General features: G+C 41.9%; 1 protein-coding gene across 2 annotated transcripts in view; it reads right to left on the minus strand.

Moving 5' to 3' along the window:
• Positions 1-14,613, minus strand: part of MID1 (midline 1) — a 726,570-nt gene that overhangs the window by 496,664 nt on the left and 215,293 nt on the right. The window contains exon 1 of one of the 2 annotated variants that reach the window (XM_082245439.1): positions 964-1,068. The exons of the other annotated variant lie outside the window; for it this stretch is intronic. The gene's annotated coding sequence lies outside the window, so the exon portion shown is untranslated. Of the gene's footprint in view, positions 1-963; positions 1,069-14,613 lie in introns of those variants that run through there. 2 annotated transcript variants of the gene reach the window in all.

Here is a 14,613-nt window from a genome sequence, read left to right on the forward strand (position 1 = left end):
TGGAAATTATACCCAACAATCCTGGCTGACTTTAGGCTTGGGAATGTTTTGGAAATTATACTCAACAATCCTGCCTGACTCTAGTTTTGGGTACTTTTTAGGAAGTTACACCCAACAATCCTGCCTGATTCTAGTCTTGGTCACTTCTTGGAAAGTATACCCTACAATCGTAACTGACTCTAGGCTTAGAAACATTTTGGAAATTATACTCAACAATCCTGCCTGACTCTAGTTTTGGGCACTTTTTGGAAGTTACACCCAACAATCCTACTTGACTCTAGTCTAGGGATTTTCTTTAAAATTATACCCACAGTCCTGCCTGACTCTGTCTCATCAATAACTGGATCTATAAAACGAAAGACTTCACTAAGCCATTCATTAAATAAAAAGAAAACCTCACAACACTATTATTCACTACAGTGTTAAATATCCCAAGACAATATGTTAGTTTGCAAAAGCGCATTGTTGAGGACAATACATTTTCTACATTATTTCTAAACCAATCACTCCTTTGCTATTGCTTAATATGAATAAATAATATGAAATACATTATGATGATGAATGTAATATTTAAAATATATCAGAACATTAAAAAGCTTTGATTATTATTACATATACCAGTGTTAATATTAATAATTATTTTTATTCTTTATTATTTTATTAACATATTACAGTAAGACATGCTAAATGACAGATGCAAGAAAACACAGCTTAGGTAAGAATAGCCTTAGGCAAAGGTATCTGAGCTATTGAATGCAAGATGACTCAGGTATACATTGCTGGTCCTTTCTTGCTGAGTGACTATAGAAAGAACCATACACTGAAAAGAAGCCATCTGTTTTAGGAGACAATACAGGGGAGCCAGCTGCCCAGAAAGATGAGTTCATTTCCTTCCTTCCCTGATAAATACTCTGACAAGGAATCAGTATTACCGGCACAAGATAGTAAGGTAAATGATCTTACCAGTTTTATCTCGGAGTATTCAATAAATGGGCCAGAGCTGATAGTTTTCTTCAAGTGAAATACTAAGAGTCTGCTTTTACTTGTCGTTGTCATCTAGTTCATCTCCACTAGTTCCTCTCCCATTCAATCAACAAAGACACTGTCCCTAATCCCTTGCTAGGAAACCGGAGTACACACTGGCACACCAAATGACTTGAGCAGACAAACAAGTCTCTGGGGCCTGTCCCAGTATCTGCTCAATGTATTCATCCATTAGGACATGTAAATCCATTAAATGCAAAAGAGGAGAGAACCTACAGTATGTGTGTAGAATAAACATTAAACAACCACTGTGTCTTAAGGGAATTTTGTCTATATGTATATTATATATATCTATATATATAGATATATATATTTTTTATTCTATCTATCTATCTATCTATCTATCTATCTATCTATCTATCTATCTATCTATCTATCTATCTATCTATCTATCTATCTATCTATCTATCTATCTATCTATCTATCTATCTATCTATCTATCTATCTATCTATCTATCTATCTATCTATCTATCTATCTATCTATCTATCTATCTATCTATCTATCTATCTATCTATATATATATATATCACATCCATATATTTACAATAATGTGTACATTTTTATATCACGAAATACTCTTTAATCTTTTTATGACTGGTCTTCTGCAGACTCTTTGCAGCCACTTCCCACATACGTGCAATCACTCCAGCAGCAGCTGCATTTCATTTCTTTAGGTGGGATTCCTAATGGTGACAATGGGCACAAAATGTCTGTGCAATTTGTGTCATAATGGTCACTTGTACTATCTGCTAAAGCCCTGGAGAGAATGGGCCAGACAATTATCCTCTAATTACAGGCAGTGTTTGAATAAGGGTTTCATGGTAGGGCTACCAGGTATTCATTTTATAAAACTTGAAGATTTCAGGCCAGTTCACACTGTAGCGATGTTAGACATCGCTTCGCACTGCACTGCTGTACAAATCACATGCGATGTTTGTGCAATGCAAGATTGTGTGGCTGCATTCACAACGCATTCGGAGCAAACTCGTGCAGGACCCTTTTTTTGGTCCTCACCATAATCGGATTGCATGGGTATTCACATCCATGCGATCTGATTCCTGTTCAAAATGACAGTTCGCACTGCGATATGTGAACTAATCTGGGGGTGTCATTAACTTTGTATTGACACTCTCAGCAGTTTGCATATGGCAGTGTGAACTGCCTGCGAGTTGGGTGCAATGCGGGAACCAGCAGTGGATTCGCAGGGTTCCCGCATCGCACCAGTGTGAGCCAAGATAGAAAATGAATATTGAACATACATTAACATGTTGAAAGTTTTATGAGATTTTAGTCTTTGGGTTTACATATATTTTAGTATACTATAAATCAGGGTTGCTGTTAGAAATCCTGGGGCCCAGTTTACCGGCATGCCTCCCCCCCTCAAAATATCAAAACATAATTTTCCCAAAAAATACACTAAAATCATTACTAGTGGTCAAAAACACAATATAACTTACAAAATTCCTGCCAAATCTAAAAGATAAAACTGTACTGAGTTAATAAATAAGGCTCTTTGTGTGAATAATCTTGAGGCTCATTTATATGGGTGCTGTGACCAGTACAGTGAGAATTTGTGTTTTTTTATCTGGCTGGAGCTGTGTGTAGGAAGGCTATGTTACGGTATGGGGAAGCAGCAGCTGTATGAACACAGCCACAGGTCCTAATTTGACAGGTGTGTGGATGGCAGTGGCGGCTCGCCCATAGGGGGCACAGGGGCGCCGCCCCCCCCCCCCCCCAAAAAATAAGCAGAGAAAAAAAAGATTAAATAAAAAAAAAATGTCTATTTTTCGCCCACTAGGGGCTCCGGACTTAGTGCTGGGTATGGGGGGGGGGTGGGGTTTTTGACCCAACCTTCGCCTGACAGAGGCGCCGATTGGCGCTCTTTTGGGGGTCATCGGGCGCAGATCAATGCGCCCCGACACACCCCACTTTAACGATGTCCGGGCTGTGATTGGTCCAGAGTCCAGCCTGGACCAATCACAGGAGGACATCGGACCTGGTGACGTGACGCCCCGGCGTCAGGATCACCTCCCGTTCCCGCCCGCGGCCCAGCGCAGAGAGAGAGGAACGGCGATCGAGAGTGCGGCCCTTCCAGGCCGCACACGTATCTCCGGAGGCCCCGGTGCAGGACCGGGTAACGCACCAGCTGTCCGGGGCCGTGGAAGGTGATGAGGCCCCTGCGGTCGGCCCACTGGAAATCACCACTGGAAGCATTTATTAAAATATTAAAAAGTATACAGTATACTCACAAGACAGGTGTGATAATACACACATCAATATTGCACATAAAATCTCTCCAAGGTAGCCAAAGTCCCACGCAAAGCTGAATGGCATGCAGTATGTCACATGGGGCTGCTATGGCTGGGCTGATGCGTTTCAGGGGCGAACCCCCTTCCTCAGAGCCAGAAAAATTGCTGCTGGGTCACACTCCAGAAAGGCCAGGGATTAAATGGGAGCTGGCCCCTCCCCTTCCTGTTCCGTCCACACCCAAAAGGGGGCGTGGGGGGAAAAAACAGGGGGTGGAAATCCCTTTTTCCTCCGTCATACTCAACTCGAGCGCAGGAGATTTGCTTTATTACTGGAAGACTGCAAGTCCCAGCCAGGACTAATGAGGCACCACAAGTCCCAGCCAGGACTAATGAGGCACCACAAGTCCCAGCCAGGACAAATGAGACACCACAAATCCGAGGCAGGACTAATGAGGCACCACAAGTCCCAGACAGGACTAATGCGGCACCAAAACTCCCAGCCAGGACTAACAAGGCACCACAAGTCCCAGCCAGGACTAATGAGGCACCAAAAGTCCCAACCAGGCCTAATGAGGCACCACAAGTCCCAGCCAGGACAAATAAGGCACCACAACTCCAAGCCAGGACTATTGTGTAAAGTAACTTGTCAGAAGAGTCACATAAAAGCGGCTGTTGCATAATTCTAATGAAAAGGCTTATTGCCTTCGCTGACTCCCACTCACAGAGCTCAGACGAGTCGACGCAGGCGCAGCCGCGCAGCCAGGGAGGGAGAGTACTCCGGACGGAGTCCGCACTCCGCAGCAGGCAGCAGACACAGTCCCAGTGGCAGTGACAGACAGTCAGAGTCAGACCAGTAGCAGCCCAGCCGGTAAGTGAACTTTGAAGTGATTCAATTGATGCTGAGGGGCATGTATACTGGTCACTGTGCATTGAAGGGGGCATGTATACTGGTCACTGCATTGAAGGGGGCATGTATACTGGTCACTGTGCATTGAAGGGGGCATGTATGTTGGTCAATACATTGAAGGGGGAATGTATGCTGGTCACTACATTGAAGGGGGCATGTACTCTGGTCACTGCATTGAAAGGGGGCCTGTACTGTGGAGTTTGTGCTAGGGGGCCTGTACTGTGGGGTTTGTGCTAGGGGGTCTGTACTGTGGGGTTTGTGCTAGGAGGTTTGTGCTTGAGGGGTTTGTGCGGGGTTTGTGTGGGGTTTGTGCTTGAGGGGTTTGTGCTAGGGGGTCTGTACTGTGGGGTTTGTGCCACTCTCAGTCAGTGTATCCCATAATAGGGTGTCTCTCACAGTATATCCCATAATAGGGCCCCTGCTCCCTATTATGGGATATACTAGTACTGATGGACCCCTTAATATGTGATATATTGGGAGAATTTGTTCACGCAAGCAAAATACAGGGGACAAAATGGGTGGGGTCTATAAGGGGTGGGGCTTCTTAGAAATGGGAGGGGTCAACATGGAAGGGCGGGGTTTTGCGCCCCACCATCTTAAAACTTCACCAGCCGCCACTGGTAGATGGAGGTGTATGGCCCTGAACACAGACAGTGTGCATTTGGGGCCACTCACTTGCACACCTGTCCAATTAGGACCTGCGGCTGTGTTCATATAGCAGTTGCATCCTCATAGAGTAACAGGTGGCCTCTAGCCACACAAACAAAACACTAATTCACACTGTATGGGTCAGAGAACCCATGTGAGTCCTTAATTTTTTAATAATTTTTTCAAACATTTTGTTTAACAATCTTTTGTTCTTTCTTTTTACAATTTTTTTTACATTATTATTATTATTAATAAACAGTTGTGGGAGGGCTTTTGTAAAAAAAATCAGGAGTCTAAACAAACCCCTGATGTCTCATTTTTGAGGCAGATTCCCCAGTCCCTTTCCCTATAGCCTCAGCTGCCCTGGGCAGTGAATGAACAGAAAGCACTTTGTACAGAAACTCATGTTCATTCATAAACAGAGGCATAGTAAACACAATTTACTATGCTTCAGTTATAAATGAAACGCATTAACACATTTTTACTGTATCTTGCTATGTAGCCAATAAAGAATTGTCGCAATGGATGTTACAGAGTAGCCGGCTTTATTGTATCAATAGATTTTGCACTCTCCAGCTCTAGTAAATCAACCCCAATAAGTAATCACTCACTATCTTCATTCACTGCTATGAGTAAGGCTTCAGCTGAAATGCGTTAATATGTTATTACTGTGGGGGGTGTGTCCAAGATGGCCGCTTGAAAAGCTGCACATCTCAGAGCAATGCTGGTTATACCTGCTTTAATCCTTCTGCTGGGCGCTCTTAATCCCTGTTGGTTTTTGTCCCGATGAGACGCGGCTCATCTGGAGTGGCTACTGGAAGGGGAAAAAAGCTCCAGTTCCTGCCGATTGAGGAGTTACAGATACCGTCCCTTCCTGCCCACATGGAGTCTTGCTCCACGTGGAGGGTTAACATGGCATAACACACTGAACTGCCTGACTCGGATGCTTCTTCCCAGTAGGGATTTGCAGACATTATGATAGCTTTTACCACTTGCCAAGCTACACTATCAGTGAAGATTGATGCAGTGCAGCTTAATGTGTGTCTCCTCAGACAGGACATTGACAAGCTCCGTTCTTGAGTGTCGAAGGTGGAACAGCGCATGGGCCAGGCTGAGGATGCGTTCTCTCAATACTCGTCTGCTATGTGTACCCAACAAACCAAGCTCTGGGCTCTGGAGTGCAAGGCGGATGATGCGGAGAACTGCAACAGGAGGAACAATCTTTGCATTGTTGGGTTGGTAGAAGGAGTGGAAGCTACTAACCCTACAGTTTTTGTGTAAGACCTGCTACACACCCTGCTGCCTGATGCTCAGTTCTCTCCATGTTACACCGTTGAGAGAGTGCATCGCATCCCACCCAAACCAGATTCCACAGGGTCTCCCCCTCCCTGTACCTTCATCATGTGGCTGCTCAATTTTTAGGATCGAGGTGAGATGCTCCGTGCTTCCAGAGTTCAGGGAGAATTGCACTACCAGAATGGCACAATGCTTATTTTCACTGACTATTCGGTAAAAACAGAAGCTCAGGAAGTCATTTGAACATGTTATTACTGTATCCTGCTATGTAGCCAACAATGAATTGTCGCACTGAATGTTACAGAGTAGCCAGCTTCATTGTATCAGAAGATTTTGCACTCTCCATTTCTAGTAAATCAACCCCATTGTGTTCGTTCAGGAAAGGAAGGGGCCAGCAAATATGACATAATTTATATATGACCAATGGCCAGCCATTCTTTAAACAGATGGAGTAAAGATGTTCTCAAGACTTTCAAAGATCCACAGCATGGTGAAACCTGAATATGTCTTTAGAATAATACCTACATTAAAATGATTTGTCAGACTAACCAAGTGTTCACACTTTTATTATTTTCTTGTTTTTTCTTTGACTATATATTACATTGTAATTGTAACACATTATAAACAGCATAGTGATAATATAGCTAGGGACTAATTAATAACAATAAAAAAGATATAGCAGACAGCTAGATCCCAGTTGTTAATTTTCCCTAGTGGGATGGAAGTAAAAATTGTAAAAATGATAGCCATGTTCAATAGCCCGAGCCTTTATCGCTTGTTTTAATTAAAGTGGTACTAAAAAAAAAAAAAAAAAAAAAAACGTTGAAAGGCAGGGTTTTTTTTTTTTACCATAAATGCTTCCTTCTGCCTGTCAGCGGTAATGTAGGTTAAGCTGCACATGCACTGCTCAAAGTACATTATGGCGATGTGACTCCAGTGTGTATGCACAGGAGTGGCGTCATTACAGCCCGAACATTCAAGTGGCCATACAGAGCAAACCTGGCAGGAAGGCCTGGTGAAGATGGAAGCGCCCCTGCATTGACAGCACATCGCTTTATAGCAGGGATCTTCAAAGTATGGCCCTCCAGCTGTTGCAGAACTACATGTCCCATGAGGCAATGTAAAACTCTGACATTTACATACATGACTAGGCATGATGGGAATTGTAGTTCCTGAACAACTGGAGGGCCATAGTTTGAAGACCCCTGCTGTATAGCTTCCTTTGATAGGTAACAGGTCATTGCATACTAACACATTATGATATAAAACTTCAGAACCCCAGATAAAAAAAACAAACAAATTGAGTTTACTACTGCTTTAATAGAATCAGTGCTGCTTAGGGCATACTATAATACTATACTATACTATACTATACTATACTATACTATACTATACTATACTATACTATACTATAATATACTATAATACTGAAGAAATTAATTAGCTTGTAGGTTTCTTGAAACACTAAACCCTGTTCCAGATTATCAGAGAACTACTTTCACTCTCTACCTTAGCCAGTAGACATTGAGATATAGTAAGGTTGGGTTTCACCTCTTGTCTGTGTGCCATGCTAAAGACCGGTGTGTCACAATATAGGCATTAAGCATTACGCTTACAAGGAATGTAACACTAGATGAATGCTAAAGATGGCAAGAGAACAGAAGCAAATAGAAACTCCAAGAACTATTCTTTCTCCAAGAAAGATTTGCTGTACTGAATCATGGTCATTTTTAGTGTAGACTTTCTGGTTATCTTTCTCAACTTAAAGTAATTTGTCTAATAGGTAATTCAATAATGTATGTACATATTATGCAGGGGTAACATATGTAAAAGGAATATCATTAATAGTAATGTCTTCTAAAATTCTCTTTCTCCTCTGTTGGAATATACATTTTATGGTCAAGTTTAAAATTTGTTACTATTGGTAGCTGTGGCCTGGTGATACCGACAGGCCTGTCATGTTAGTGTAGAAGACAGTACTAGGAACAGAAGTTCTGTTTCAGTCTCACGACAGAACCGGGGTCATGTAGGAACTTTTTTTTCCACCTTTCTGCCTACAAGAACAAAAGTTTGTGAAATTCTCCACACACAGGGCTCCATTACCATTAGGACTCCACAAAGGGCTCCAACATACACTATATGTCAAACAACATTGATGGGAATATTTATACAAACAGATGGTCATATCCAGGCACATTTACAAGTTATTGTGACTTTCTTATTCATTGAGGAAGGGAAATTATGATGGATGAAAATCAGTGAATTTGGTTTGATCGGGCAAAAGTGGGCACAAATGCAGATAGTGAAAGATATGTAAGATGAATTCTGGAAGTTCCATTATAGCTGCACCTGTGGGACACCTAATACAGTATATATCTGAATGTTGTAGAGGTGCTGTACGGTGAAAAGGTAGTTTATCAAACCTGACACTTTTCCAACCCACCCCAAGCTTTTTGTCCACAGACTTGACCACATTTGGATAGCCCATGCCAATGTTTGACAAGCCTCTCATGAAAATAAAGAACAAAATCAGGGCTGTTGAGAAGTATAATTATGTTTGACAGAGAAGTGCAACTGTGAAAGCCTGGAGGCAGAGTCAATCAAGCCACTAACTTTGCAGTTACGCTATGTGCAGCATCATACATAATTGAGCTTATTTAACCCCTCTTATTTCATCTAGTGGTAAAAGTCCTGAACAGCTGGTCTGTCCCTTAGCAGCATATCAGCCTTTTCATTGGTGTGCTTTATGAATATACCAAAACATTGGATACGTGACAGTTCAACAACCTTCTCTGGAATGATGGTAATGGTATTCACCCTTCTGATGACTGATTAGATAGTTAAGTGTATGCGTAGGGCAAAATAAAAAATGATATAATTGTAAGAGCTAAGGAGTTGTAGATTGCTGTACATGCTTTTTACCTTTACACCCTTTGTTTTCCTTCTGTGTACTTATGGATTCTACCAGTGTTGTTGGTGCTATGTCTATTCCTTAACAAAATTAGGATTGCTGTACGATAGCTGGATTGTCACCCTGCTGTCCAGCAGGGAAGATATTAAAGTTTGGGTTGGGCTTAATTTTGAGCAGAACCTAGCCTGTTGTCTGTTTGTGTACTCTTATGGCCAATCATCCACCTGCATTCCCAGCTTCTGTAATATAAATAGATAGCAGGGGATTCCAGGTATCCAAATGTGGTCATTGACCAAAATAAAGAGGTCCATGTCCCTCAACAATGGCAAAGCTTCCCCCCTTTGCAACATACGTCCCTCAATGTGGAAAGGCATATTGCCTGGTCTAGAAGGGGGTCTGTACCCTCACCCCCATTTCTTGCCTTTTTTTTTTTTTTTTTTTTTTAGGGACTAAGAAAAACAGCATGGGGTTACCAATTAAAATTATAAACTGACCCTTATCCAGGAGTCCATCCTTGGTGGCCAGAAAAGGGAGGGCATATTCGGTCAACAACGTCACCCAGTGTCTCTAATTTTGTCAATTGAGTCAGCAGGCGTTAGGTCTTTGTGACAGATGAGGATTTACATTGGCGGATGTTGTAACGGAAAATGGACTTACTGTACATCACTGGATTGTGTGATTGACAATTGATTTATATAAAGGGGGATACAGTAACTAATATCTATTTTGTATTTATTATTATTCTTTTTCAAGAAAAATTATATTATTTTTCTTTTTTGTTTTATTTCAATTAAAGTACTGTTTCACTGTGTTCTTGTTTTATTTCCTTTTAACTCTTGGTGTGAATTGATAAGGGGTACTAAAGTACCCTTGTGCTCATTCTCCTGGAAGGGGGCAGATATTTTGGTTTGCCCAAGCATTTGTATGCATACTAACCCATTATGCCTTTACCTTGCAGGTTTAAAAAAAAAAAAAAAAGGCTGCGGTTTACTACCGCTTTACCTGGGTTAAAGGGTATTTTCCAAATTTTATAATAAAACTATTCACTAACTTCACTGACAATGTCCTTATAATCCAAAGATTTTAACAAGGGAAATTCAGTTGTAAACACATAACTTCTATTGTAAGCTGGCTATACAGCGAAATGCCCCTGCTGAACCGGCCGAATTTCAATTCAAGTATGAGCACCCTGGTTGTGCACAAGTTATTCTATCGAACAACTGTCTAATTTATCCCTAATGATTAATGCCACCGTATATAACTGGCAACATTAAACCATCATGTTCTGCGGACAGGGAAGGCTCCCGGTGCTCCCCACTGGCAGAACACAATAACGTTGTGGCAGGTATTCCCCCATCAACACTGTGTTGATAGGGGAATAGAGCAATTTTCTTTCCTTCTATCCGTGGTGGAAGAATAGAAAATTGCACAATCTATGGCCTGCCCTAGAAAGTCAAAAAGTCAAGAAACCACTGAAGAAGCATGACAGCTAGGAAGGTCAGCAGGAAAATCCTATATTATTCCTCAGTACATGTTTTATTTAGCCTTTCCATCTTGTCTTTTATGTGTCAATTATCTGTATTTTTTGTTACTAATTTTTTTTTCTTAATTACAGAAGTAATAATTGTACTGAAATATACTGCAATGTCTCTTCATAAGAAATGGAACAAACAATAATACTGTATGCATCAAAAAGACATACGCTATCAAAAAACATGAAAGTACGCTGATACAGTAGCAGTTAGATGACATCAGAGTTAGGGCACCACATCCATTGCTTGGGCTAGAGGTACTTTCTTACATATATTACGCAAGCATGAAGGACTCGTATAAATCTGTTGAGAGTTGTACAATCTCAGGGCATAGCCATAGTCAAACCATGGCAACCATACTCATTTTATCACAATGGAACACGTTTCCAGCAATCATAATCAAGCTGATCTGAACATAGCCATATCTAGTAGTTGGTGATTTCTGTATTATTTCTATATGAATTTTGTCAGCCTTGGTGATAAGTGGGAATCATTTGTGATAAGGAATTTTTATGCCTGGATATTTGTTCCCAAGGGGACACAACAGAGGGGTTCTGGAAGGTTTAATTAAAAATTGAAGAAAACAACATTTATCATCTTAATTTATAGAGAAGATGGTTTGTGTGGTTGATTTACTTTATAACATGGAAAAAGAACTGGTTTCTAGAAATCTTTAACAGCCAATCAACAATCAGCATTCAACAGTCTTACTAGAAAAAGCAAAGAAAAAAGTGCTTCTTAAAGTGGAGTTCTACCCATTTTAGTAACTCTAGATGTATGTAATCCCCTTTAAAACTACTTTTACCAATGAAAACTTTTTTTTTTTTGCTAGTAAATACCTTATTTTCTTCTTTATTCATCCTCTCCTCACTTCAGGGTCCGGCCGCCGATGGGCGATTACGTCATTCGGCGATTCGCAGGGGGTGCTGGGATGTTATCTCATGGCATGAAATTTCGCATTATTACACAGGAGCTGAGCTGTACTGTTTGTATTGAGGCTGTGCTCTGTCCCGCCTCCGCCCCGCCTCCTCTCAGTGAGCGAGGACTGAAAGCATTATATCCTCACTGAGCTCACTGAGAGAAGGCGGGGCGGAGGCAGGGCAGAGCACGGCCTCAATACAATACATACAGTACAGCGGGGCAGAGGCGGGGAGGAGCGGAGGCGGGGCAGAGCACGGCCTCAATACATACAGTACAGCTCAGCTCCTGTGTAATAATGCGAGATTTCATGCCACGAGATACATCCCAGCACCCCCTGCGAATTGCAGAATGACGTAATCGCCGATCGGCGGCCCGACCCGGAAGTGAGGAGAGGATGAATAAAGAAGAAAATAAGGTATTTACTAGCAAAAAAAAAAAGTTTCCATTGGTAAAAGTAGTTTTAAAGGGGATTACATACATCTATGTAATCCAAGTTATTAAAAATGGGTGGAACTCCACTTTAATTGGTTGATCTTAATGCTGTCATTTAAAGACAATAAACAATGTTTTACATGCAAATGCCAATAACTTAGAGCTCCAATAAGCAATCACATTTCATGTGTTTATTATAGATGGATGAAATGTGAAATCGAATTGGTTGCCTTAGGCTACTGCACCTTTAACGTCATTGATGCTCTTGACAATGTTGTAGCAAAAAAGGTTTTCATCTTGCCATCTCAAAGACTTTGGGGTTGGATTTCCAAAGGCAAAAAAAACTGTTCAATTTACAAGTGAAGTTGCACCTTGCCACCGATTTTTCCCCAGAACTCAGTGAATATGGTGAAATTTTACTTTGTAAAGAATATCCAATCACATGCAAAAGACAGCATTTTTGCTTGCACACAACTGGATGATGGAAGGCAGCCGAGCTTCATCTCATTCACGAGCCTCTGGGGAAAACTTCCTTGCAAAGCAAACAGCCTATTTGCCTTTAGTAAATCAACCCCACAATCTCCTCAAGCAATGTAAACAGCGTAGTAACCGTAAAGGATGCAATATAAAAAATAATGTATTTGTCAGACGTCAAAAATTTGCCACTAAAGTATACGTAAGTGTTTATGTATTTGGCTGCAAAACCAAACTTGTCTCACTCCCCCACAAGAAGGAAATATGAATAGGAATGAGGTGTTATGTTTAGCATGCAGTCATGATTTCTATCCCATAATATAAACACCCTGCATGGAGAAACAAAATCTTACCTTTTCATGTTATTAGGAAGCAGAGTGGCCAAGCAAAGTTCACAGCATTAGAGCGATCTGCTGTGAAAGTGTTGCTAAAAGCAGCCTGGATATAGTTGTACCCATTTATTGATGGGCATTTATCAGCCTGCCAGCAGGAACACCGCTGCATCCCAGCCACCGGCTGATAGACATACAGTATTACTATACCCAACACAAGCCAATCTGTTACTCAGTGACCCTAATAGGAAACCTGACGTGACGGCTTGATGGATGAGTCTGTCTTGAGACAATACACAGTATGACATCACACCACTTCCCCTTCTGCTGCTCATCCTGAGATGTCAATACAGGCTATTTGAACAGCGATAATTTAGTAACTGGGATGCTGGGGTTGGATGTGGTTCTAGTATCGTGGGAGCATTGTATCCAGATTGTTAGAGGCCAAATTAAAGACCTGTTTTTTGTGTGGATGTCTGTACAGTCTCCGGAGTTTCCTGAAACCTGCCGAGCAGAAAAAACAGCAAATGTGAAGTGACTTAAAGCAGATCTAACTCTAAGGGCCGGTTCACACTCTTGCGAGTGCGGCGATCACATGTAATTCAGAGCGCACTGCTCCTTCATTACATGCGATCGGATGTGCGGATGTGAATTCAGCCATACATTTTGAATGGCTGAAATTCGCACTGCACCCGCACAAAAGACGCACAGGACCCTTTTTTCCAGCCGCATCAGGATCGGATCGCACAGTGGTTCACACTTGTGCGATGCGATCCTGTGAGAACTGTCAGATCGCAATGCGATATGCGATCAAACTGGGGGTGTCGTTAACATTTAATTGACACCCCCTGCGTATCGCATATGGCAGTGTGAACTGCCAGATGTGTGTTTGCGATGCGGGAACAGGCTGCAAATTCGCAGCCTTCCCGCATCACACAAGTGTGAACCGGGACTAAAATAGTCACTAAAATCTGATCTATGTTTTACGAAGTTAATGTAATTTCAAAAATGGTCAATCCTTTAAATATGCAGCATTCGTTAAAGCGGTTGTATACCCCGCTTGGTCATTTTTACCTACAGGTAAGCCTATAATAAGTCTTACCTGTAGGTAAAATGAATATCTCCTAAATATGCAGCGTTTAAGAAATATTCACCTTGCAGTCGGTGACATCACTGGCGCATGTGCTCTGAAGGTCAGGCATACCTTGCTGGAACTTCAAAACCTTGTGATGGAACCGAGGGTTCCCACGCACATAAGCAGGAGTGATGTCATTGCTCCAAACCAATCACACAGCCGGAGCGCGTGAACCCAGAAGACGGACCAGCGAAAGATGTCAGCCCTCTCAGCAGTGACAGCGCTCCGTGGGAGGCTTGGTTCTAATATAGATATTCCATAATGTGCTAGTATGCAATACATACTAGCACATTATACAATTGCCTTACGGGTGTTTGTTTTTTTTTTTTTTAACAGCCGCAGTTTACAACCGCTTTAAAAGAATACTGAGTAATCCTGCTATGTGTTTATTTAGGCACTTCCTGTTTTAGGGTGACAACTCTCCCCTAGTTGTGCACCTGCATTGTCACGCTGTCACATACACTCTTGGTAGAGACTACAGGTGACTGTGCGGGCACATATTGTGCAGGTATCTTCTACTTTTGCTCTGTGAGGAAGCTAATCTGTCACTCACCTTCCTTGTTTCCGTGTTACCAGGCTTCCTCCCTTCCTCAGCCTGCTGGGTCTTTTAGCTGATGTAATCCTTGGTGTGATCTTAAAAGAACCATGCCTATTTAGACCTCATATCCTCTGGCGCCCAAGTACTGTTTATTGTTTGCCTCCATGCTCCCTTAAGACTTCACTGCCTGCT

This window comes from Pelophylax lessonae, assembly GCF_965119305.1.
Source record: "Pelophylax lessonae genome assembly, chromosome: 2".
In the NCBI taxonomy this organism is placed as follows: Eukaryota; Metazoa; Chordata; class Amphibia; order Anura; family Ranidae; genus Pelophylax; species Pelophylax lessonae.